Source organism: Pseudophryne corroboree, chromosome 2, assembly GCF_028390025.1.
Source record: "Pseudophryne corroboree isolate aPseCor3 chromosome 2, aPseCor3.hap2, whole genome shotgun sequence".
Classification (NCBI taxonomy): domain Eukaryota; kingdom Metazoa; phylum Chordata; class Amphibia; order Anura; family Myobatrachidae; genus Pseudophryne; species Pseudophryne corroboree.
In genome coordinates, this window is record NC_086445.1 from 132,585,795 (window position 1) to 132,612,502 (window position 26,708).

General features: G+C 49.3%; 1 protein-coding gene and 1 long non-coding RNA gene across 2 annotated transcripts in view; one reads left to right on the forward strand and one right to left on the reverse strand.

The window, feature by feature from the left end:
• URAD (ureidoimidazoline (2-oxo-4-hydroxy-4-carboxy-5-) decarboxylase) overlaps positions 1-26,708 on the reverse strand; it is a 109,585-nt gene that overhangs the window by 74,551 nt on the left and 8,326 nt on the right. The window lies entirely within an intron of this gene.
• LOC135003315 (uncharacterized) overlaps positions 23,632-26,708 on the forward strand; it is a 57,506-nt gene continuing 54,429 nt past the window's right edge. Inside the window, exons 1-2 of the long non-coding RNA XR_010204346.1 lie at positions 23,632-24,048; positions 25,568-25,683. This is a non-coding gene — a long non-coding RNA (uncharacterized LOC135003315). The remainder of the gene's footprint in view (positions 24,049-25,567; positions 25,684-26,708) is intronic.

Genomic DNA, 26,708 nt, shown 5'->3' on the forward strand with positions numbered 1-26,708 from the left:
GCTTGATATTTAGGTGTGTTCGAATTCTAACGCGGCACAAGCACGGCACAAAATTGATGAGTCTAAGGAGCGGGGGCGCTGTTACAGCAGCAGATTTAATTTACGACCCATCCATAGAGACAGTGTTATGATAAGGATTGCAAATGAATTCCATGGCCTGTTTCTTTCACCCATTTTTCCTTTGTCTCCCCCTCTGCCCAGATACACCCATCCGGAAAAGACATCGACCATACCCAAGAATGTTTATGTAAATGTTTATGTGAATGTATTTTAGATTTTTGTCTTATCTTCATCTCTACAACCTTCAGTTAATGACACACATAGTCGACAAGTGATATCCACATGTACTAGCACTCACATATGTTCCCCCTCCATGTATCATCAACTAAATATGCACCCCATTTGTTGGAACAAAAAGCCGAAAAGAGCTCGGTAGTGTTTGTTGGCCCACTTACAGACCCTTAATACGGGATAAGAAGGATTTAATGTATACTTCAATACCTTGAAGCTTATCTAGAACATATACGGCACGATGATACATGCCCCTCAGACATGGATTCATACATACATGCTTTTTACTATCCCACTAGGTTATACATTTGCCGCCTACAACTCTCCTCCGACCATCCAATCATCTGTAGATATTGTATTGATAGTTTTCTGTTTAGTGATTAGATAAGTGGCAGTTATTGTTGACTGCCAAAGGGTGGACTGTCAAAGTCGAAAATATTGAAGAACACACAGCACGTATAAACTGCACACACATGCCCACTGCGCGTGCACTTGTTCCGCCGTGCGTGCACATATCCGCAATTTGCGTATGGTCGCTCCCGCGGTCCTGCGCGTGGTATGGGTATTTACGGCGGAGTTTGTGAACGTATGGAGAGCTATCAAAACATTACATATTTAATCCAAATAGTGCACATTGTACACATAGTCCCCCTGCACCACATCAGAAAGTATCAACAGTTTAAATGATTCCAGAACAAAGGGATTCACCTTTACAGGATAAGAGGGGACAGACTAAGGTTATAAGGTGGTGTTTGGTATCCAGCTGTAGGGTATTTTAAGGGTAACATTCCGGTGTTGGTTTGTGGAAGATCGCATGTTCCTGCGGATAGTTAGGTGCAGAAGCAGAATATAGATAATAACTGTATTTACTGTATATTATGTATGCGGCGGGAATCCAGAGGAGACCACCCACAAGAGCAGTTGGGAAAGACATCGCCTACCTTTTCAAATCAACCTATGACCTCTCCTGTACTGTAAAAGTGCATTCCTGTGTCCAATGGACAACGGGATTATAGTATCCATTGTATTGCTTTTGGAAGACTTGTATAAATAAAGCCTGCTGCAGCCCGGCCTGACACAAGACTCTCAACGTTATCAACCTGATAGCGGAGGACCGGACCGGGAGGCGCATGCGAATATTCTCACGTATGTACATTGACTGTAGCCATTTACTCTGTTGTATTGTAGTGCATAATTTGTATTGTTAACCCCCTTTCAGAAATATTACTCTGTGGTGTCGGAACCCAGTGATTAACTACAAATCGGTGTTGTGTCTTCCTTTTCCTGCTAAGGTTTAAGAGTGTATTAGTAACGCATCGCATTGCTGTATAAGGTTTAAAGTGAATCTCTGGGTGTGCGCGCGCTGTGTGTACTTTGTACCCCCAGCGCGGCGTTTGTACGCCAAGTCCGTACAGTGATACAGGACTCCGTACGCAAACAGTGTATAAAGTACAGAGCGTGTGTATTAAGTATAGCGGCCGCAGCGGCTAAAGGTTTAAAGTGTATTTAAGGTGTGTTTAAGGTATAGCTTTATGTTTTAAGATAAAAATCGACATTATCAGGTTTGAAACATCTTCCTCCCTAATGAGAATTCCACCCTGAAGGTTGCATTAAGAATTTGCTGTACAGCAGAGGCATCACTTACGCCTTATACACCAGGCGTGGCGCTGCCAGAAAAAAGGGACAGGGCTTCGTGAGAGGGGGCAGAGCTCCGCTTCCTGACCCCCGTTTTTCATCACTTGAAGGGTTCGGGAGGTGTGTGCTGCCTCCCGCAGAGTGCTTTTTCTCCAGTGCCGGCTTCTACATAGTGACAGGAGCCGAGTGCTGCACATAATGTAGCAGTGCAGCACTCGGCTCCTGTCACTGAGCAGGAGCCGGCATTTTGGTGTCACCCCTCGGCAGGTGACACCCGGTTGCGGGCCACCCCCCCCCCCCTCCCTCGTGACGCCACTGCTGTACAGTACAACTCTGGGCCTCATTCAGAGATGTAGGCAAATGCATTTGCAGCAGTGAATGTGTATTCAGTGGCTGTGCAAAAAAATGCTATTGTCGCCACACTTGGATATGATATTGAATCTCCCACTGGTGGCTTTGCGAGTCCCAGCGGTTGTGTACAAAGATGCAGCATCTGTCACAGATCAGTCGATTATAGAAGCTTTGAGTAGCTCGATGGTCATGCCGCATGGCTGCAGGAAGTAAGACACTAGAGACAGTGTGGGGGATCACAGTCGCAGCCTGAGACACCCTCCCCCCCAATATTGGTCACAACTCGCAACACACCCCGCAATTGCTGCCACAACCCCATTACCTACCCCAAACTGTCCCTGTTAATCAGTTTGTGAATAAATCTGTTCTACAGTTCTGTACTATTATATAAAACACATTTTACATGAGCCCAGTTTAAACACTATCATTTCAAATCATTCAGCTTAGGAGGTACAGTGGCATTAGCTCAGAGAAGATTCAAAATGTTCCGGTTACAGATAAAAGTGAGAGGAAAACTTGGCTTTTTTCGTTTCACACATCTCTATGGGATAGAAGCAAAGTTCTCCTGCCCTAATATCCTGCGTAACCTTGTGGTTATTTCAGACTTCTCCAGGTTATTATCAGTACTTTTTATTTCAACTTTTAGATACCTTCTGTGGGGCCTCTTTGTTGGATCTGGATCTGGAGAAGACACTCCACCAGTTATCTTGCACCTTCACAGTCAAACAATCCTTGGTCCCTTCTAATTTGCTTACTGTGAATACTGGTGAAATTGAAATATTTATGAATATCAGCTTCAAAATGTGGATCCGAAGCTCGAATGCAGGTTTGTGGCACCATGTGGTTCCTTTTGCATTAATGTGCTTAATTATATGGCCTAATACAGCAAGTTGGTGGTAAACATGGGACATGCAAAAAAGAGCTTGAATTTGGGATTTCCTTGCTAGTTGTGGACAAGGTGTCATGGTCACAGTTATATTGCATCCACATGCAAAAATAACATCTGATGTTGCTAAATATTTCAAATGTTTTGCTAAAAGTAACCAGACACTTTGTAAGTTCCAACCAAGGATGACCAACTTTGGAGGTTTACACTTGGCTAGAGCAAAATGGGGTGGGGAGTAGAGTGTCCATTTTGTATACTGTGGAGACAGCTGCCTCGAGTGCATGTGACTGTTGTGCAACACCCAAACCCCAGTGAATTGGAGTGAATTAGGATGAATGTCCCCATTGCAGACAGTCTTACCAAATTGTGACTGTCCCGCCAAAAGTAGTACTTTAGGTTAGAAGGAATGCAAATAAACATGGGGCTTTGACAGAGCAGGTGGGCCCCATCCAGGCCATCAAGACATAGGGAAGGCACTAGCGACACTGAGGAGGCGTGGCCAAAATAAGGGAGGCATGGCCACACACACCCTAAAAAAAAACAATGAAAAATACTATGAACCTTGCTGCAAAGAGAGTATTTGTCCCACTCAACAGCAGCTCCGGGTCCCTTAAATGCGCCTGGACCTGTGTAATTAGTACCTACTCCCCCCTTTCTCATCACTTCTTGGTCCCACGGTAGTTGCACCCTTTCTGCTAGTAATTACTTTGGGCCAGGCAACATTTACTGCTAGCTGTCATGTCATTTTGTAAGAACATAACAGGTCAGACCCCCCTGTACCTGGGCCGCCAATAGAGAGAAGTGGAAGTGATTGGTGGAACACTATGATCTCTCCTGCAATCAACAATAAAGCTGCAACTGATCAGGGCATTGGGTAAAAACCTGAACGTTCCAGACCCCGGAATGCCAAACCGGACCAGCTTCCTGCTACAAACTCTGCCATTCTGGAGCTTGTAGTGCATGTCCCTGTCCATGGGGTGTACCGTCCAGGGATATGTTACTGACAGCTGTAACCATGTCCCGGAAATGGTGTAATAACCGGAACGCTCTGGATCATATGGCGAGGCTGTAATCTCTCCATCCCTGTCTCCCCGGTGACAGCTGTCACAGGACCCCCTTCCCCCGCCAGACAGGGACGGACAGGGACAAGCACTACAAGCTCCAGAAGGGCAGTTTGCTGCAAGGAGCCATTCTAGTCCGGTGTTCCGGGGTCCAGAATATTCTGGTTTGTACCGGATCAGTGCGTGCTGGAGCAGGCTAGAAATGGGAAGCCGCCTCTAGGATGCCACACCTGAGACAAGGTTGCCCTTCCTTCATGTCCCTGACAGTGAGGATACCTGGCAATGAGTGAAACAAATGCAGTTTCAGGGGAAATGTTGATGGTGCAATATATAGACATGAAAGTAGCAAGCGCCTCAGATGTCATGTCAGGGGATATTGACGTGGACTTTGTGACCGCACTGAGAAGGAATTCAGCAGGAGATTGCTAGTGTCAGCAATGCTGTCTGTCACGCTCGCCCTGCAATTTGTGCAGAAATGAAGTATACAGCACAGGTCCTATATCTCACTGATTACTTTGCTACACACATTTAGTTAGGGACACCACCATATTACGCAGTACACAGGATTAATAATTCACCATGCACAACGATCATTTCTAATGTTGATATCACACAGACAGTGACACCCAAACTAGTATCCATTTATATCAGCAGTCAATTTACCTACTCATATATTTCAGAACTGAGGGACAATTGGAGACCCAAGCTTACACGGATACAATATACTCCATGCAAATAGCACCCAGGAATGGAATGTGCTCTAACCACTGTGCCACCATGCTGCCCGAGTGCTGGTACACTGATGATTCTTTGTAGCACCATCAATTGTTGAAATAAGTTAGAAAAAGAGAGAGAGTGTAATGTGCACTGCGTAAGGTGTAAAATCTCTGATCAATCGTTTAGCTCACATAACACCTAATAGGACACAAACACAATTAGTCTGCTTAGTGCACAAAGGTTAATTGTGAGACATTAACATGTCTAGTCTGGCAGTTCAGCTCCGTATTCCTCTCACATAAAGTAAACAGGTCAAGTCATGAGGATTTCCACTGAGTTTACTGATCCCGGGATGGGCTCTTATCGGAGTCTGTGTCCCAAGAATTTTAATAGGTAATCCACCCCCCAAAAGAGCCATTATGCTGTAATAATGATAATTCTGCACACACCACATTTGTTAATAGGCCCCTAATTAATAGACATATTTGTTTTCTCTATCGTCCTAGTGGATGCTGGGGTTCCTGAAAGGACCATGGGGAATAGCGGCTCCGCAGGAGACAGGGCACAAAAAGTAAAGCTTTTTCAGATCAGGTGGTGTGCACTGGCTCCTCCCCCTATGACCCTCCTCCAGACTCCAGTTAGATTTTTGTGCCCGGCCGAGAAGGGTGCAATCTAGGTGGCTCTCCTAAAGAGCTGCTTAGAAAAAGTTTAGCTAGGTTTTTTATTTTACAGTGATTCCTGCTGGCAACAGGATCACTGCAGCGAGGGACTGAGGGGAGAAGGAGTCAACTCACCTGCGTGCAGGATGGATTGGCTTCTTGGCTACTGGACATCAAGCTCCAGAGGGACGATCACAGGTACAGCCTGGATGGTCACCGGAGCCGCGCCGCCGGCCCCCTTGCAGATGCTGAAGTCAGAAGAGGTCCAGAATCGGCGGCTGAAGACTCCTGCAGTCTTCTAAAGGTAGCGCACAGCACTGCAGCTGTGCGCCATTTTCCTCTCAGCACACTTCACACGGCAGTCACTGAGGGTGCAGGGCGCTGGGAGGGGGGCGCCCTGGGAGGCAAATGAATACCTATAAAGGCTAAAAATACCTCACATATAGCCCCTAGAGGCTATATGGAGATATTTAACCCCTGCCTGATTTTTCTAAATAGCGGGAGACGAGCCCGCCAGAAAAGGGGCGGGGCCTATCTCCTCAGCACACGGCGCCATTTCCTCTCACAGCTCCGCTGGTCAGGACGGCTCCCAAGTCTCTCCCCTGCACTGCACTACAGAAACAGGGTAAAACAGAGAGGGGGGGGCAAATTTATGGCGATATTTTGATATAACAAAGCAGCTATAAGGGAGCACTTATTATAAGGCTATCCCTGATATATATATAGCGCTTTTGGTGTGTGCTGGCAAACTCTCCCTCTGTCTCCCCAAAGGGCTAGTGGGTCCTGTCTTCGTTAGGAGCATTCCCTGTGTGTCTGCTGGGTGTCGGTACGTGTGTGTCGACATGTATGAGGACGATATTGGTGTGGAGGCGGAGCAATTGCCAAATATGAGGATGTCACCCCCTAGGGAGTCGACACCAGAATGGATGCCTTTATTTATGGAACTACGGGATAGTGTCAACACGCTAAAGCAGTCGTTTGACGACATGAGGCGGCCGGACAATCAATTAGTGCCTGTCCAGGCGACTCAAACACCGTCAGGGGCTGTGAAACGCCCTTTGCCTCAGTCGGTCGACACAGACCCAGACGCAGGCACTGACTCCAGTGGTGACGGTGACGATTCAACCGTATTTTCCAGTAGGGCCACACGTTATATGATTTTGGCAATGAAGGAGGCGTTACATTTAGCTGATACTACAGGTACCACTAAACAGGGTATTATGTGGGGTATGAAAAAACTACCTATAGTTTTTCCTGAATCAGAAGAATTAAATGACGTGTGTAATGAAGCGTGGGTTGCCCCTGATAAAAAGCTGATAATTTCAAAGAAATTATTGGCATTATACCCTTTCCCGCCAGAGGTTAGGGAGCGCTGGGAAACACCTCCTAGGGTGGACAAGGCGCTAACACGCTTATCTAAACAAGTGGCGTTACCCTCTCCTGAGACGGCCGCACTTAAAGATCCATCAGATAGGAGGATGGAAAATATCCAAAAAAGTATATACACACATGCAGGTGTTATACTACGACCAGCTGTAGCGACTGCCTGGATGGGCAGTGCTGGGGTAGTTTGGTCAGAGTCCCTGATTGAAAATATTGATACCCTGGACAGGGACAATATTTTACTGTCGTTAGAACAAATAAAGGATGCATTTCTTTATATGCGTGATGCACAGAGGGATATCTGCACACTGGCATCACGGGTAAGTGCTATGTCCATTTCGGCCAGAAGAGCTTTATGGACGCGACAGTGGACAGGCGATGCGGATTCAAAACGGCATATGGAAGTTTTGCCGTATAAAGGGGAGGAGTTATTTGGAGTCGGTCTATCAGATTTGGTGGCCACGGCTACAGCCGGGAAATCCACCTTTCTACCTCAAGTCACTCCCCAACAGAAAAAGGCACCGACTTTTCAACCGCAGCCCTTTCGTTCCTTTAAAAATAAGAGAGCAAAGGGCTATTCATATCTGCCACGAGGCAGAGGTCGAGGGAAGAGACAGCAACACGCAGCTCCTTCCCAGGAACAGAAGCCCTCCCCGGCTTCTACAAAAGCCTCAGCATGACGCTGGGGCTTCTCAAGCGGACTCGGGGACGGTGGGCGGTCGTCTCAAAAATTACAGCGCGCAGTGGGCTCACTCGCAGGTAGATCCCTGGATCCTGCAGATAATATCTCAAGGGTACAGGTTGGAATTAGAGACAGATCCACCTCGCCGTTTCCTGAAGTCTGCTTTACCAACGTCCCTCTCCGAAAGGGAGACGGTTTTGGAAGCCATTCACAAGCTGTACTCTCAGCAGGTGATAGTCAAGGTACCTCTTCTACAACAAGGGAAGGGGTATTATTCCACTCTTTTTGTGGTACCGAAGCCGGATGGCTCGGTAAGGCCTATTCTAAATCTGAAGTCCTTGAACCTGTACATAAAGAAGTTCAAGTTCAAGATGGAGTCACTCAGAGCAGTGATAGCGAACCTGGAAGAGGGGGACTTTATGGTATCCTTGGACATCAAGGATGCGTATCTCCACGTTCCAATTTACCCCTCACACCAGGGGTACCTCAGGTTCGTTGTACAAAACTGTCACTATCAGTTTCAGACGCTGCCGTTCGGATTGTCCACGGCACCTCGGATCTTTACAAAGGTAATGGCCGAGATGATGATTCTTCTTCGAAGAAAAGGCATATTAATTATCCCATACTTGGACGATCTCCTAATAAGGGCGAGGTCCAGAGAACAGCTAGAGATGGGATTAGCACTGTCTCAAGAAGTGCTAAAACAGCACGGGTGGATTCTGAATATTCCAAAATCCCAGTTAATGCCGACAACTCGTCTGCTGTTCCTAGGGATGATTCTGGACACGGTTCAGAAAAAGGTTTTTCTCCCGGAGGAAAAAGCCAAGGAGTTATCCGAGCTTGTCAGGAACCTCCTAAAACCAGGAAAGGTGTCTGTACATCAATGCACAAGAGTCCTGGGAAAAATGGTGGCTTCTTACGAAGCAATTCCATTCGGCAGATTCCACGCAAGAATTTTCCAAAGGGATCTGTTGGACAAATGGTCAGGGTCGCATCTTCAGATGCACCTACGGATAACCCTGTCTCCAAGGACAAGGGTGTCTCTTCTGTGGTGGTTGCAGAGTCCTCATCTATTGGAGGGCCGCAGATTCGGCATACAGGATTGGATCCTGGTGACCACGGACGCCAGCCTGAGAGGCTGGGGAGCAGTCACACAAGGAAGAAACTTCCAGGGAGTATGGACGAGCCTGGAAACGTCTCTTCACATAAACATTCTGGAACTAAGAGCAATATACAATGCTCTAAGCCAGGCAGAACCTCTGCTTCAGGGAAAACCGGTGTTGATCCAGTCGGACAACATCACGGCAGTCGCCCATGTGAACAGACAGGGCGGCACAAGAAGCAGGAGTGCAATGGCAGAAGCTGCAAGGATTCTTCGCTGGGCAGAGAATCATGTGATAGCACTGTCAGCAGTGTTCATCCCGGGAGTGGACAACTGGGAAGCAGACTTCCTCAGCAGACACGATCTTCACCCGGGAGAGTGGGGACTTCATCCAGAAGTCTTCCACATGCTGGTAAACCGTTGGGAAAGACCAATGGTGGACATGATGGCGTCTCGCCTCAACAAAAAACTGGACAGGTATTGCGCCAGGTCAAGAGATCCGCAGGCAATAGCTGTGGACGCGCTGGTAACGCCTTGGGTGTACCAGTCGGTGTATGTGTTTCCTCCTCTGCCTCTCATACCAAAAGTATTGAGAATTATACGGCAAAGAGGCGTAAGAACGATACTAGTGGTTCCGGATTGGCCAAGAAGGACTTGGTACCCGGAACTTCAAGAGATGATCACGGAAGATCCGTGGCCTCTACCTCTAAGGAGGGACTTGCTTCAGCAGGGTCCCTGTCTGTTTCAAGACTTACCGCGGCTGCGTTTGACGGCATGGCGGTTGAACGCCGGATCCTAAAGGAAAAAGGCATGCCGGAAGAAGTCATTCCTACTTTGATTAAAGCAAGGAAGGAAGTAACCGTGCAACATTATCACCGAATTTGGCGAAAATATGTTGCGTGGTGCGAAGATCGGAGTGCTCCGACGGAGGAATTTCAACTGGGTCGATTCCTACATTTCCTGCAATCAGGATTGTCTATGGGTCTCAAATTGGGATCTATTAAGGTTCAAATTTCGGCCCTGTCGATTTTCTTTCAAAAAGAATTGGCTTCAGTCCCTGAAGTCCAGACCTTTGTTAAGGGAGTGCTGCATATACAGCCTCCTGTGGTGCCTCCAGTGGCACCGTGGGATCTCAATGTGGTTTTGGACTTTCTAAAATCTCATTGGTTTGAACCACTAAATAAGGTGGATTTGAAATATCTCACTTGGAAAGTGACCATGCTTCTAGCCCTGGCTTCTGCCAGGAGAGTATCAGAATTGGCAGCTTTATCTTACAAAAGCCCATATCTGATTTTCCATTCGGACAGGGCAGAACTGCGGACTCGTCCGCATTTTCTCCCTAAGGTGGTGTCAGCATTTCATCTGAACCAACCTATTGTAGTGCCTGCGGCTACAAGTGACTTGGAGGACTCCAAGTTACTGGACGTTGTCAGAGCATTAAAAATATATATTGCAAGGACAGCTGGAGTCAGAAAATCTGACTCGTTGTTTATATTGTATGCACCCAACAAGATGGGTGCTCCTGCGTCTAAGCAGACGATTGCTCGTTGGATCTGTAGCACAATCCAACTTGCACATTCTGTGGCAGGCCTGCCACAGCCTAAATCTGTAAAGGCCCACTCCACAAGGAAGGTGGGCTCATCTTGGGCGGCTGCCCGAGGGGTCTTGGCATTACAACTTTGCCGAGCAGCTACGTGGTCAGGGGAGAACACGTTTGTAAAATTTTACAAATTTGATACTCTGGCTAAGGAGGACCTGGAGTTCTCTCATTCGGTGCTGCAGAGTCATCCGCACTCTCCCGCCCGTTTGGGAGCTTTGGTATAATCCCCATGGTCCTTTCAGGAACCCCAGCATCCACTAGGACGATAGAGAAAATAAGATTTTACTTACCGATAAATCTATTTCTCGGAGTCCGTACTGGATGCTGGGCGCCCATCCCAAGTGCGGATTATCTGCATAAATTGTACATAGTTATTGTTAACTAATTCGGGTTATTGTTGAAGGAAGCCATCTTTCAGAGGCTCCGCTGTTATCATACTGTTAACTGGGTTTAGATCACAGGTTGTACGGTGTGATTGGTGTGGCTGGTATGAGTCTTACCCGGGATTCAAAATCCTCCCTTATTGTGTACGCTCGTCCGGGCACAGTACCTAACTGGAGTCTGGAGGAGGGTCATAGGGGGAGGAGCCAGTGCACACCACCTGATCTGAAAAAGCTTTACTTTTTGTGCCCTGTCTCCTGCGGAGCCGCTATTCCCCATGGTCCTTTCAGGAACCCCAGCATCCACTACGGACTCCGAGAAATAGATTTATCGGTAAGTAAAATCTTATTATTGTTGTTGTTATTATTATTATTATTATTATTAGGTTTCAGACCTGATTATTCTAATTTCTTATTGTTGCTAATCCTAGCAACAAGAAATTATACATCGCCCGAATGTCCTACTCTTCAAATGCAGGACATTAGTCCATCCCTGCAGTGGTGACTCCAGAGGTAGGGCTGCAGCACCGTCCAAAATTCAAACAGGGGAGTCACACCAACTGCCAGTGAGTCCCAGTGATGTTTGCAGTGCTTGGGGCGGCAGTTGGTGTGGCTCCCCTATTTGAATTTGGACTGAGCTGCAGCCCCACCTCTGCAATATATACGAATGTGCGGCCATTGCCAGGGAGAGCTTTTGGTGAGTTTTGCCAAATGTAGCCCATAGGCTACAGCAGTGATGGCTAACCTTGACACTCCAGCTGTTGTTGAATTACACATCCCAGTATGCCCTGCATCAGTTTTAGCATGGCCATATAGCAAAACTGATGTTCAACAACAGCTGGAGTGTCATGGTTAGCCATCACTGGGCTACAGCGACTACACCACATGAAGATGGAGTTAACTGCCGGGGCCAAACTTGGTAAATCTGACAGTTTTGCAGACACCATATACACCTATGGGGACTGTGGCTGCTGTAGGAAATGGAGGGCCTATGGAGATATGGAGAGATGATTCTTAATATTTGCAGGTATCCCCTACAAATATTGCATGGCTACTAGACCTGTAAAAAAAAGTGAAGTGCAGCCAACCTCTGCTGACTGCTTCTCTGACCTAACATCTAGGGCTACCTATACTACATGAAGACATGTAAACATGACACCATACCATACTTGCCTACCTGACCCTCTCCATGAGGGAGAAAATGCTCTGTTCCTGGACTTTCCTGGTAATGTATGATTGCCATCACCTGTAGTGAGCTAATTAATTGATAAGAAACGTGTTTCACCACAGGTGATGGCAATCATACATTACCAGGAAAGTCCAGGAACAGAGCATTTTCTCCCTCATGGAGAGGGTCAGGTAGGCAAGTATGGTCTATGGAGGAGACTCAAATGTTTAAAAAGTCAGTTGGGTGTGTTTTTTTCCTATCTATTAGATAGGAAAAAACAGACACCCAACTGACTTTTCAAACAATTGAATATCCCCTTATGTATTTCTTTATAGGGGACAATTAATCATATATGTACCATAGCAGCACTGTGATTACCAAGTGTAAGGTAATCCGCAAAATGTTTATTTAGATAATTTCAACCAATTGTTGTTAATGAATATAATTAATTAATCAGTGCATTTTTAGTCAGCCTCCCCATTCTACTATTTTGGTCATATTCCTCCAGCCGCCCCTCCATCTCCAGTCCTCAACTGCCCTTAACAGGTCACATTTTCATTATTTCTTTAATCATCCGCAGATGAGTTAAGCCACAGGTTCTCAAACTTGGTCCTCGGGACGCCACACAGTGCATGTTTTGCAGGTAACCCAGCAGGTCCACAGGTGTATTAATTACTCACTGACACATTTTAAAAGGTCCACAGGAGAAGCTAATTATTTCACTTGTGATTCTGTGAGGAGACCTGCAAAACATGCACTGTGTAGGGTCCTGAGGACCGAGTTTGAGAACCGGTGAGTTAAGCAATTACTAGGCTTACCATACAATCCCTTTAAACCGGAACACACGTGAATTACACAGATTCTTTGGCTGGCTGACTTCAAGCCTGCATTTCAGCCGGTTGTAATCAGCCACAGGACCTGAGGGGTTGGGTATAGGTGACCGGTGGTTGGGAGACCGCCGGTCACCATACTGATGCCGTTATCCCAGAGTTTAGGTTGCTGGCAGGTGGGCGGCGAGTGCAACTAAGCACCTTGCGGGCTTGGTGGCTCGCTGTGATCGCCACAGGTTCTATTCCCACTCTATGGGTGTCGTGGACACCCACGAGTGGGAATAGTCCCTGTCAGTTGGCATGCCGACTGTCGGGATTTCACCTCAGGCGGGATTCCGGCGTCGGTATAGTGAGCGGCGTTCGGGACTGCATCCCGACCTGAGTAATTCATGTGTGTCCCAGTTTAAAGGGATAGTATGTGGTAAACCTAGCAATTAACCCACATTTCTGCTGCAGGGTACACTGGGCTCCGCAAGGATAGACATTGGGGGTGTAGAGTAGGATCTTGATCTGAGGCACCAACAGGCTCAAAGCTTTGACTGTTCCCAGAATGCACAGCACCGCCTCCTCTATAACCCCGCCTCCCTGCACAGGAGCTCAGTTTTGTATTTGGTGCTGCAGTAAGCAGGCACATAGGCAGCCCTAAGAACTGAAGAGCTTTTTTTTTGAAGAAAAAAGTGAAGACTACAAGGGCAGCAGCAGTGGTAAATGTCAGAAGACATTCACTGCTGCAGCTCCAGCTCTCCCCAGCGGCGCTGTACACTCCCGAGCCCTGTTGCTGGGTAACTACAGCAGGAGGCTCCGGTTTTCTTCACGGTCAGGCACACACGACTGGGGCTCTCCGGGATCGTGTGGCCGCGCTACAGGAGGTGGTGAGTGGGTCCCGCTTGCGGGAGCCGGTCTTTATCGCAATCCGGTGCGGTCAGTGGGGGGGGGGGCGGGCCACGCGCGCTGGTGGTGGACACTGTGGCAGTACAGGCGATACCACTAGATCACCAGGGCAAGGGTGCAGGTCAGGTTTTCTCTCTAAACCATTTTCAGTAGCCCACAATACCCGGTGGTTTTGCCAGCAGGGGGATAAGGCTTAGACCTGATGCCCATCCCCCAGCCCCAGGGCGCCATTTCCGGCAAATGTTCCCACCCTGGGGCTGCATATATGTCTCTCCCTCACTCTCTGTCAGTGTCTGGGTGCCATTTTCTCTCAGCTTCACTGTTCCTGGGACTGCTTGGGCAAATCATCCTGTGTAAAGCCGCCTGGTTGTCAGCGCTGTGACTTTACATGACACTTAAGTATTCTACCTGCCTTTTTAGATAGTGCTAGTTAAGAAAGAGTGCATTTAGTCAGGGTTTTCTAGTACAATTACCCTGTGATATACATCCAGTTCCTACTGTGCAGTGTTATATCTATTGACTATATAGCTATATATATAAGCCAGTCCAGTGCAGTATTATTGTTAGTAATAACCTCTGCATTGTATAACTGTGACTATATGTGTGTGCATTAGCTTGCTGAGTGGTGTCCATTTCGTGTCTTTCACTCAACTTGCTATTCCTATATTCTATAACCTGAGGGGGCTTGGTGCGTCAGGTTTTATATTGATATAGGATTTTCACAACGATATACTTTAACACGTATTTTTCTCTGTGATTTAGTCACCATATCTCTCCTTTATCTCTGCTAGTGCTGACTACACTGCGCAGGGGTTTGGGTAAGAGGTATTGTGCTGCTTCCAAATGTACTGTTACCTGATACTGCAAGTTATATCATGTCTGCTTCTGAGGGTAATGGTTCTGGGGCTGAACACACTGCCGGTGTTGCTGAAGCCACAGATATCTATGAGGAAAATATAGCAGCTGTGGGCTCTGGTTCTGGGGGCTCCTTGCCCCCCAGTGGGACTGTGGCAGCGGAGGTACATAATGACCCACCGTGGCCCGCTTTTTTCACGATCCTACATACGCTAGTTAATAAACTAACACCCCCTATGGGACCCCCTATGCCGGTACAACCATATGTGGTCCCTGCAGCTAACCCACCGTGGGCGGACGATTTATCTGCTCAATTGAAGAAGTTGAACCACTCCCTGACTACTAAAAAGTCTGACCATCGCTCGCCTAAGTCCAAGGGGTCCTCTAAGCGAGCGCTTGTCTCCTCACTGCTATCAATGACACCTCGTCAGATGAAGACGGCACTTACACTGACCCCACAGGTTCTGACTCAGATACTGCTGATGGGGAGGGTAGTTCACCTGTGGATGTTCCTGATCTTTTGGAGGCTATTAAGTTAATTCTACAGATTACGGATGATCCCGAGCCATCCGTCCCTCCTAAGAAACCAGATAGGTTCAAGCGTCAGAAGGTGGTTAAGCAAGTTTTACCTCACTCTGACCACCTAGTGGATATACGTCAGGAACCCGGGTAAGAAGTTTGTGCCTCAAAAGAAGATGCTGGCTCGCTATCCCCTCGCACCAGAGCTGTCTAAGAATTGGGAAACGCCTCCTCCAGTAGACTCACATGTGGCTAGTATGGTGGTTTCCTCAGCTCTACCTGTCACTACTGTCACATCTCTAAAAGAGCCTACGGATAAACGTGTAGAGGGTTGTCTGAAAGCGATTTACACCCTCACGGGTGCTGCACAAAGGCCCACTATTGCAGCAACATGGGCTGCAGAGGCTATTGAAGCATGGGCCTTGAAGTTAGAAGCTGAAATCTCTTCTGACCATGCTAGACAATGCTTATCATATATTGTCACAGCTTCTCGTTATATTAAAGAGGCAGCTTCTGATGCCTGTATCCTAGCAGCCAAGGCCTCTACTACGTCAGTCCTGGTTCGCCGGATATTGTGGCTGAGATCCTGGTCTGTGGATCTGGACTCTAGAAAAACCATGGAGATACTCCCTTTCAAGGGAGATATTCTGTTTGGGGAGGACTTAAATAAGATAGTGGCTGACTTGGCTACTGCCAAAACTGCCTGTCTGCCAAGTACCGCTCCTTCTGTGTCGAAGGCTAAAAGTACTTCCTTTCGCCCCTTTCGTCCTTCAGGTAAAGCAAAAGGTCAGGCGTACAATAAGCAGGCCAGCACTTCCAAACCTGGTAAGCCAAAGCCCAAAAGAGCCTGGGCGGCCCGTCAGCCAGCTTCCAAGGCCGATAAGCCTGCCGCATGACGGGGCGGGCCTCCTCCTGGGGGATCCCAGGGTGGGGGGGCCGGCTTCTAGGGTATACCAAGGAATGGTTGAAGACCACTTCAGATGCCTGGGTACGGGAAGTCGTCACTCGAGGTTACGCCATAGCCTTCAAAAACTGACCCCCTCATCGATTTTGCCGGACAGACGTCCCGTTGGACCAGACAAAGGCAAACACTCTGCATTCGGTGGTACAGACCCTCCTGGATACAGGAGTCGTAGTACAGGTGCCTCTTGCGCAGAGGTGCCGGGGGTACTATTCTCGGCTGTTTGTAGTCCTGAAACCGAATGGATCCTCCCGGCCCATTCTCAACCTCAAGGCATTGAACAGGTTTGTGAAGGTTTCCAAGTTCCATATGGAATCCCTTCGCTCTATAGTTCTGGCCTTGGAACCTGGGGACTACATGGTCTTCCTGGATATACAGGATGCTTACCTGCATATTCCTATAGCAGCGTCACATCAGCAATACCTGAGGTTTGCTATTGGCAACCTCCATTACCAGTTTCGGGCGCTACCTTTTGGTTTAACAACGGCTCCGCGAGTCTTCACCAAAGTCATGGCGGTGATGACGGTGGTACGCCGCCGTCAAGGGGTCAGGATACTGCCGTATCTGGACGACTTGTTAATCCTGGCAAATTCCCCAGATCTTCTCCTGCGTCATCTGGATATGACGTTCCGGTTTCTACAAGCCCACGGGTGGCTCATCAACTGTAAGAAATCCTCCCTGGTCCCTGCTCAGAGCATGGTGCACCTGGGAGCGTTGTTGGACACTCACAACCAGAGGTTGTTCTTGTCTCAGGAGAAAGTCCTGAAGATTCAGGACAGGATCCGTTGCTTCCTTTCTCGTCCGCAAGTGTCGATACATTCGGCAATGCAGGTGCTGGGCCTAATGGTATCAGCATTCGACATGGTGGAGTATGCTCAATTCCATTCTTGCCCCCTCCAGAGGCTGATTCTTGCCAATTGGGACGGCCTGCCTCACCGGATCAGATCTCAAATGATCTTCTTGACTCCGGAGGTCCGTCTGTTGCTACACTGGTGGCTCCGGGACCAACAATTGTGCAGGGGTCGTCCCTTCTGGATATCCAACTGGGTCCTGTTGACGACAGATGCCAGTCTAAGAGGGTTGGGGCGCGGTGCTGGAGCAACACTCCCTTCAGGGTCAGTGTACCAAGGAGGAATCTCTCCTCTCGATTAACATTCTGGAATTGCGGGCGGTCTTCAATGCGTTGAATCTGGCCCAGCATTTAATTCAGAACCGTCCTGTTCAAGTACAGTCGGACAACGCCACCACAGTAGCTTACATAAATCAACAAGGCGGCACTCGAAGCCATTTGGCAATGAAGGAAGTCTCACGGATTTTACGTTGGGAAGAATGCCATCTATCGGCTATATCGGCAATATTCATTCCGGGAGTCCTGAATTGGGAAGCGGACTTTCTCAGTCGTCAGGACGTGCATGTCGGCGAGTGGGGCCTCCATCCAGAAGTGTTTCAACTCCTCGTGGAAAAGTGGGGTCTTCCAGACGTGGATCTGATGGCGTCTCGACACAATCACAAGGTTCCAGTCTTCGGAGCAAGGACAAGGGATCCTCAAGCAGCATTCGTGGATGTGCTGGCGGTACCGTGGAGGTTTCGGCTGCCGTATGTGTTCCCTCCGGTGCCACTCCTGCCCAGGGTAATTCGGAAGTTCAAGCAAGAAAAAGTAAATCTGCTTCTCATAGCTCCAGCGTGGCCCAGACGGCACTGGTTCTCAGACCTGCAAGGCCTATTGTCAGAGCATCCAATTCTACTTCCACAATGCCCAGACCTCCTCGTTCAGGGCCCCTGTGTCTACCAGGACCTGGCCCGGCTGTTTTTGACGGCGTGGCTCTTGAAGCTTCCATCTTGAGGTCTAAAGGGTTTTCTGAGGCGGTCATTCAAACTATGTTGCGGGCCCGGAAACCGGCTTCTGCTCGGATTTACCATGGGGTCTGGCATTCTTACTTTGTTTGGTGCGCATCTAACAATTATGACGCTTCCAAGTTTAGTATAGCCAAGTTGTTGGCTTTTCTTCAGCAGGGCCTGGACTTAGGCCTGCGTCTGGCCTCCCTCAAGGTTCATATTTCTGCATTGTCGGTGTGGTTTCAGAGAAAGATTGCGACCTTACCGGATGTGCATACCTTTACTCAGGGTGTGTTGCGTATCCAACCTCCCTATGTCCCGCCTATGGCTCTTTGGGACTTGTCGGTGGTTTTGGAGGCGTTACAAGAGTCTCCGTTTGAACCTCTTGGTTCAGCTGATCTTAAGTGGCGTTCCCTTAAGGTTGTTTTTCTGCTGGCTATTGCTTCAGCTAGAAGAGTGTCGGATTTGGGTGCCTTGTTCTGTAGTTCCCCATATCTGATATTTCACCGTGATCGGGCGGTTCTTAGGACTCGTCCCGGATATTTACCTAAGGGGGTTTCCTCGTTCCACCTTAACCAGGAGATTGTGGTTCCGGCACTTGTTTCTCCTGATTTGTCTCCCAAAGAGAGGTCTTTGGATGTGATATGGGCTCTCCAGTGGCGTAACTAGAATTTTTTTTCCCCCCAAGCCAAAAAATTCTTCGGCGCCCCCCCCCCCCCCCATATTTGGCAGTAGTAAAGAGACAAATATGCGTGCGCCGAAGGCGCGCGCCGCCAAAAAGGGTGTGTGGCTTAGTTGAAATGGGCGTGGCTTCACATAAAGGGGTGTGGCATTGCAGGAAAAGTCTACCTTATACCCCAGTTTTGCAACCTGCACGCCCAGACGTTAGCCACCACAGGAAAGAAAAATAATCCTGATTCATGCCCCTTACATTATTTGTCATTTTTCCTACTTATAGTAATGCCCAGTATACATTATGCCACATACTGCAATGTCCCTTAGACATTATGCCACACACAATAATGCCCATGACACAATATACACACACTGTAATGCCCCCGACACATTATGCCACACACCGTAATGCCTGTGACACATTATGACAGGAATCGCAATGCCCGTTATACATTATGCTACACACTGCAATGCCCCTGATACATTATAGCACATACAATGTCTGTGACACATTATGACACACACCGCAATGACCCTGAGACATTATACCACATACCACAATGATCGTGATATAGTATACAACACACCGTAATGCCTGACACATTATGACACACACCGCAATGTCCATGATACATTATGCCACACACCGTAATGCCCATTACACATTAAGTTCTACAGTAAGGCTTCTAATTACTTTTAAATTACCTGCTCGTTGCCAGGGGTTTCATGCTCTTGGTTCCATGCACGGTGCCAGGGATTTTCATGCTCAGGGTGTCATGCTCGTTGCCAGGGGTTTCATACACTGGGTGTCATGCTCGTTGCTAGGGGGTAGTGCTTGTTGGTAGGGCCATGCTCCCAGTGCCACATATGCCCCCAGTGCCAGATATTCTCCCACAGTGCCAGGTACATGCCCCCAGTGCCAAATATACCCCCCCCCCCAGTGCCACATATGCCCCCAGTGCCAGATATTCCCCCACAGTGCCAGGTATATGCCCCCAGTGCCAGATATTCCCCCACAGTGCCACATATGCCCCCTCAGTGCTTGCTCCCCCCAGTGCCAGATATTCCCCCACAGTGCCAGGTATTTGCCCCCAGTGCCAGATATTCCCCCACAGTGCCACATGTGCCCCCTCAGTGCCTGCTCCCCCCAGTGCCAGATATTCCCCCACAGTGCCAGGTATATGCCCCCAGTGCCAGATATTCCCCCACAGTGCCAGGTATATGCCCCCAGTGCCAGATATTTCCCCCGTGTCACATAAGCACCCTTAGTGCCTGCTCCCCCCAGTGCCAGATATTGCCCCACAGTGCCAGGTATATGCCCCCAGTGCCAGATATTCCTCCACACAGTGCCAGGTATATGCCCTCAGTGCCAGATATTCCCCCACAGTGCCGCCAGGTACATGCCCTCAGTGCCAGATATACCCCCACAGTGCCTGCTCCCCTATTCTCGCTCGTCCGCATGTCAATCTGTTCTAAGTCAGTGGCGCCCCCGCAGCCCCTCGCCCCAAGCCACTGGGGCTCTCCGTATCTATGTGATGAGAACTGCTTCTATTAGGAAATCTGATTCTCTCTTTGTACTGTTTGGATTTCACAAACGGGGCTGGCCTGCTCACAAGCAGACCCTGGCCAGATGGATTAGAATGGTGATTGCACATGCTTATGTGAGGGCTGGTCTGTCGGCTCCTGCTCACATTATGGTCCATTCTACTCGGTCTGTTGGACCTTCTTGGGTGGCCCGTCGTGGTGCGACCCTTGAACAATTGTGCAAGGCGGCTACGTGGTCCTCAGTGAACACGTTCATAAGGTTCTATGCCTTCAATACTGCCGCTTCCCAGGATGCTTCCTTTGGACGCTGGGTTCTTGTGCCTGCTACAGTGCGTCCCCTCCCATAAGGAACTGCTTTAGGACATCCCCAATGTCTATCCTTGAGGAGCCCAGTGTACCCCGCAGCAGAAAACAAGATTTATGGAAAGAACTTACCTTTGTTAAATCTCTCTCTGCGAGGTACACTGGGCTCCACAAGGCGCCCATCCTGACGCACTTAGCTTCTTTGGGTTGTTATGGCATTAGCTGCTGACACTTCTCTTGTCATGAGAGTGTGGTGTATCTGGCTACTAACCGTTGTCGTCTCTTTTCCTGCTACTGCATTGGGCTGGGTAACTAAAAACTGAGCTCCTGTGCAGGGAGGCGGGGTTATAGAGGAATCGGCGCTGTGCATTCTGGGAACAGTCAAAGCTTTGAGCCTGTTGGGGCCTTGGATCAAGATCCTACTCTACACCCCCAATGTCTATCCTTGTGGAGCCCAGTGTACCTCGCAGAAAGAGATTTAACAAAGGTAAGTTCTTACCATAAATCTCATTATTACCACAGACAAAAATCCTAAAATGTGTCCTGTTGGGTGCACTTGAGGACTGGAGTTTACAACCACTGGTCTGGACTAATACCAACCTCCCAACTTTGCTGATAGTTAAGGAGGGACATCAGGGCGCGCCGAAGGGGCGCGCACCCGAAATTAGGGTGTGTTGCCTACCGGAAAGGGGCGTGGCCCCGTTTTAATCATTATGGGGTCATGGACAGCGCTGAGAGAGCTGCAGGCCATGCCCCTGTCCCTCTATGCCAGGAATAGACGCTGTACGCATGCGCACAGCATCTATTCACCGCTGCTCTGATCAGAGCAGCGAGTGACAGGGGGTGGGATCTCCCAACTGTGCCCCCACCCATGGGACACTACGACCCACGGGACAGACCATGCAAAACGGGACTGCCCCGCCAAAATCGGGACAGTTGGGAGGTATGCTATTGCCACTTTTCCATCCAAGTCCCGGGTCTAACCCGAGATTTGGAACACAGTTCCAAACCAGGTCAGTCCCAAAACTGACCCTTTCCACCGTGTCACCCACCTGGATTATTCCCGTTTAAGCAGCACACAGGTGGCCGGAGTCTCTCAGCAGTAGTAGAGACTCTGGCTCCGCCCCCAACATCACCGGTCCCGTCCCTGGATGTGTGACAGTGCTGCAGGAAGCAAGGTCCATGTAGTGAATCTCTCCATGGTGTAAATGGTACACTGCCCTTTAATCTGGGTCACTGGACCCGGATAACCCTTTTCCACTGGGCCGCGACCCAGGTTATTACGGCAATAACCCGGGTTTTAGCGACAGTTGAAAAGGGGCACAAATGTGGTGGTGTGGTTTCTCCTTTAAATTGTTGTATACTTTAGCTTTGTTTGTTATAACATCCAATAGATTTCCAGTGTGGGTGGAGTTTTATCTTTATAATGTGTGCGAGACAGAGTAACTGCCATACACACATATTCATAGATTGTAAGTTGTATTCAGGGTGCAACATGAAAAACACATTGGGGGTAATTCCAAGTTGATCGCAGCAGGAAATTTTTTAGCAGTTGGGCAAAACCATGTGCACTGCAGGGGAGGCAGATATAACATGTGCAGAAAGAGTTAGATTTGGGTGGGTTATTTTATTTCTGTGCAGGGTAAATACTGGCTGCTTTATTTTTACACTGCAAATTAGATTGCATATTGAACACACCACACCCAAATCTAACTCTCTCTGCACATGTTATATCTGCCTCCCCTGCAGTGCACATGGTTTTACCCAACTGCTAAAAAAATTCCTGCTGCGATCAACTTGGAATTACCCCCATTGTTTTTGAGTTCATGGTGATGCAATTTGTGTATTCATAGCAGGTCTCTTTCCCTTTTGCAGACCAGTGTTTACAATACTAGGCGATCAGCCTCCTAACCAGGGGGGTCATTCCGAGTTGATCGCTCGCTAGCTACTTTTTGCAGCCATGCGAACGCATAGTCGCCGCCCACAGGGGAATGTATATTTGCTGTGCAAGTGTGCGATCGCTTTTGCAGCCGAGAGATGCAAACATAATTTGTGCAGTCTCTGAGTAGCTCTGAATTTACTCAGCCCTTGCGATCACTTCAGCCTGTCCGTGCCTGGAATTGACGTCAGACACCCGCCCTGCAAACGCTTGGACACGCCTGCGTTTTTCCAAACACTCCCAGAAAACGGTCAGTTGTCACCCACAAACGCCTTCTTCCTGTCAATCTCCTTGCAATCGGCTGTGCGAATGGATTCTTTGTTAAATCCATCGCTCAGCAACGATCCGCTTTGCGGTGCATACGCATACACAGTGTTGGCCTTGTAGCTGCACTGCGAAAAACGGCAGCGTGCGATCAGGTCGGAATGACTCCCCAGGTACTCTAGGGGGTCTCCGAATTATCTAGGAATCTCCCTGACATTCCAAGACAATAATTATAAACTAACATTAACCAAGTGATAATTTGTGGTGATTTAGAACTGTTCCAGATTAGATTGAAAAAAAAAAAGTTTGACACTTTCAATTATACTGCAGCACAGGGGGTTTCTACTTACATATTAAATTCTGGCTCGTGGGCATTCTTAAATGATTTTTATGTCTTTAAAGAGTTTTTGTCACATATGGAGCAGACCTATGTGCTCTACTTCCAAACAGGGGTATTGTTATACAGGGGTGGACTGGCCTATAGGGGATACCCCAGGAGGGCTCCACTGCTTGGGGGCCCACCTCTTCCTCTAGGGATCAGGTTCCAGATTGTGCACTAGAATTATAAGGTACATATGTTACCCATACTTAACTACTCTCCCGGAATGGCCGGGAGGCTCCCGAAAATCCTGATTCTTGCTGAATCGCGTCATCATAGTCACGCCCCCTGCTGTAAAATGCCGGTTATAGCGGAATTACAGAGCGGGGGGCGTGGTTAAAACGATGTAATGCTGAAACCCTGCCCTCGTTCCGCCTATGCCCCTCCTTTGCCACGCCCCATTCCACCTCCTCCCCGCCCCCTCCTCTCGTCAATGCCCAGACCAGCCCCTCCACTGAGCCGTCCTGGCAGCTCTCTCCCGGAGAGAGCTGCCAGAAAGTAGGTATGTATGATGTTACCTTATACTGCACAGGACTGTGGTGATTCTCTACAGTGCATTGCTGTGATTAATCTGGAGCATTATCATTCACGCACTAGAATGAACTGTCTAATGCAGGCCAACTGTCTAATGCAGGCCCGGCCAACCAGGCCCGGCGACAGGGGGGGTCAAAGGGGACACCCGTACCGGGCCCCGAGAAACAGGGGGGGCCCAAGCATCAGGGGCACAAAACATGAGTCCGCAGCACTTAAGAATGCTGTGCGCTCCGGACCCAACACAAATTAATTAAGAAACAATTGCAATAAAAAATGCCCCCCACCTTACCCGTCACTTGGTATGATCTGGTCCTGTGTTGCCTGCGTCGCAGCGTCACTACGCATGACGCTGCACCAGCCCGTCCCTGCCGCCGCCAACCCCGAGGAGCTGTGCAGCGGTACAGCACTGCCAGTCACACTGACAGCCTGTCTCAGACAGCAGACAGCCGTAGCCTCACCACTGTGCTGTCCCTTCGTCTCTGGGGCCCGAGTCCAACACTTCCTCTGCACCTAATTGCTGATCCCCAGCCAGGGGTGTTTTAGTCTGGACCTCTGCTCTCTTTGCCTGGACGGCTGGTGGTGCCTTCAGGGCAGGCTGCATGGTAAGGATTTTTTGTTGTTTAAGGGGCGTGGCCAGCGGGGGGTCCGTGATTAGGCCACGCCCCCTGCCTGTCTGTTCTCTACCTGCCTAGTCTACTCCTGCGGAATCCTTTGGGCCTGGGCTCTCTACTCCCCTCCCCCGCTGCTTGAATACAGTTAATAGAAGCTGCACACCAACTACCTTGATGCCACAGTCAGTTGCAGCCCCCCCCCCCCCCCCTTCTTGATGCTGCCGTCAGAAACCCCCGCGGCCATTGACAGCCGACCTCCCTGCGATCCCCCCTCAGTATATTGCACCCACAGGCAACTTCCAGTACATGTGTATAGCTCCACCCCCACCCAGGCATGAACTTTTCATGAGGTTTTCTCGGCTTACGAAGCTCCTGGCTGGCCGGGTGATGGGTTGTGTTGCTGCTGAGTCTTCCCTCCTTCAGCCCCGACTCCTGACAGCCACAGGCACAGCCCGCAGGTAAGCTACAGTATTTTCCCTCCAGCTCCCTGACCCCAGCTTGCAGTATGCATTCTAACTCCCACCTACCACTCCTGTAGCCAGTCCCCAAACCTCCACCCCCATAGCCTCCACACCCCCTCCCCATAGTGTACCCCCCTATAGCCAGCCTCCATACCCCCTTCCCATAGTGTACCTCCCCTGTAGCCAGCCTCTATACCCCCTCCCCATAGTGTGCTCCCCTGTAGCCAGCCTCCATACCCCCTCCCCATAGTGTGCTCCCCTGTAGCCAGCCTCCATACCCGCTCCCCATAGTGTGCTCCCTGTAGCCAGCCTCCATACCCCCTCCCCATAGTGTGCTCCCCTGTAGCCAGCCTCCATACCCCCTCCCCATAGTGTGCTCCCCTGTAGCCAGCCTCCATACCCGCTCCACATAGTGTGCTCCCTATAGCCAGCCTCCATACCCCCTCCCCATAGTGTGCTCCCCTGTAGCCAGCCTCCATACCCGCTCCCCATAGTGTGCTCCCTATAGCCAGCCTCCATACCCCCTCCCCATAGTGTGCTCCCCTGTAGCCAGCCTCCATACCCGCTCCCCATAGTGTGCTCCCTGTAGCCAGCCTCCATACTCCCTCCCCATAGTGTGCTCCCTGTAGTCAGCCTCCATACCCCCTCCCCATACTGTGCTCCCCTGTAGCCAGCCTCCATACCCCCTCCCCATAGTGTGCTCCCTGTAGTCAGCCTCCATACCCCCTCCCCATACTGTGCTCCCCTGTAGCCAGCCTCCATACCCCCTCCCCATAGTGTGCTCCCTGTAGTCAGCCTCCATACCCCCTCCCCATACTGTGCTCCCCTGTAGCCAGACTCCATACCCCCTCCCCATAGTGTGCTCCCTGTAGTCAGCCTCCATGCGTACCCCACGGAGGGGGGGGGGGGGGGGGGCATTGTTATGCAGCAGTAGGGTGTCAGTCAGAGGATGTATATAATATGTAATATTTATTTATATGCAGGAGGTTGGGGGTTTAATACGGAGTGGAGTCATTCATAAAAGTGCATTTATTCCTCTTATGTTTCAGGACAGACACCGCTGGATGACGTGACCTGATGACACCACTGGAAGTCCGACGGGGTTGTCAGCCGGCATGTCTCAGTGAATGTCTGATGGCGGGAGATCCCAGCTGCACTGTATCAGGTAATTATGGCTATGTATTTGTATCTATAAATTATACTTTGTCTCATTGTTTCCTATCCCTGGCGACTGGTACAGTCCCGAAACGTAGGTTATATATATATATACATAAATAATTTCTATCAAGGGGGGGGGGGGGGTTGAAGGGGTGGGGGCCCCCTGAGATGTCAGTGTATGGGGCCCCAAGATTTCTGTAGCCGGCCCTGCGGCCAACACATGGCTCTCTAGCTGTTGTGAAACTACAAGTCCCAGCATGCCCTGCCACAGTTTTAGCATTCATTAATATCTAAAACTAAAACTGTGTCAGATCATGCTGGGACTTGTAGTTTCACAACAGATGCAGAGCCACAGGTTGGCCAGGCCTGGTCTAATGGTTAGGCAAACCAATGTGGTGGCTGTCCACGCCCCTTCTGGAGACTGGTCACATCCCTAAACATGGGCCTCTACTAGCGCATTCCCCGGAAGCAGCAGCTCTCTGTAACTCACTGGAAAAATGGTGTACTGGACATTTTCCTGGTGTTTTGCGCATGCGCAGGAGGAAAATCGCTGGAGCAGCCATTTTCCCGGAGATATGCACATGGACACTAGAGTCTGAGCTCCTAGTGCTCAGACTCTACCACTACGCTGCTACTGGCAGAGAGGTGGGGGCGTGTCCTGATGGAGGCTGCACACGTGCCTCCTCCTCCCTATGCTGTTCATATGGCTCCTTGAGTATACTTGCAGCCACAGTTGAAGGAATCACTGGGAAAACACAATTTACCTGGAGATATGCACATCTGCATTGGAGAAGTCACTGGGAAAATGTTGGGAGCCCATACATTATACATTATTTATTAATTACCAGTTATTTATTTATATAGTGCACACATATTTCGCAGCGCTTTACAGAGAATATTTATCCAATAACATTACTCCCTGCCCCAGTGGAGCTTACAATCTATATTCCCTACCACGTGTACGCGCACACACATTCAAACTAGGGTTCATTTTGTTGTGAGCCAATTAACCTACTAGTATATTCTTGGAAT